The sequence below is a fragment of the Octopus bimaculoides genome, chromosome 19, assembly GCF_001194135.2.
Source record: "Octopus bimaculoides isolate UCB-OBI-ISO-001 chromosome 19, ASM119413v2, whole genome shotgun sequence".
In the NCBI taxonomy this organism is placed as follows: Eukaryota; Metazoa; Mollusca; class Cephalopoda; order Octopoda; family Octopodidae; genus Octopus; species Octopus bimaculoides.
The window spans coordinates 45,230,581-45,230,819 of NC_068999.1; the positions used below are offsets into that span (position 1 = coordinate 45,230,581).

At 15.1% G+C, this 239-nt stretch overlaps 1 protein-coding gene across 1 annotated transcript in view; it reads right to left on the reverse strand.

Annotated features, from left to right (window-relative positions):
• The window catches only part of LOC106881077 (intraflagellar transport protein 80 homolog), a 295,274-nt gene that overhangs the window by 224,252 nt on the left and 70,783 nt on the right, over positions 1-239 (reverse strand). The gene's annotated exons all lie outside the window — the stretch shown is intronic.

Sequence of the window (239 nt, forward strand, 5' to 3'; positions counted from 1 at the left end):
TATATATATATATATATATATATATATATATATATATATATGTGTGTACATATATATCTATATGTGTGTGTGTGTGTATATATATACACATATATATATATATCTATATATGTACATATATATCTATATATGTACATATATATCTATATATGTACATATATATCTATATATGTACATATATATCTATATATGTACATATATATCTATATATGTACATATATATCTATATCTATGTACAT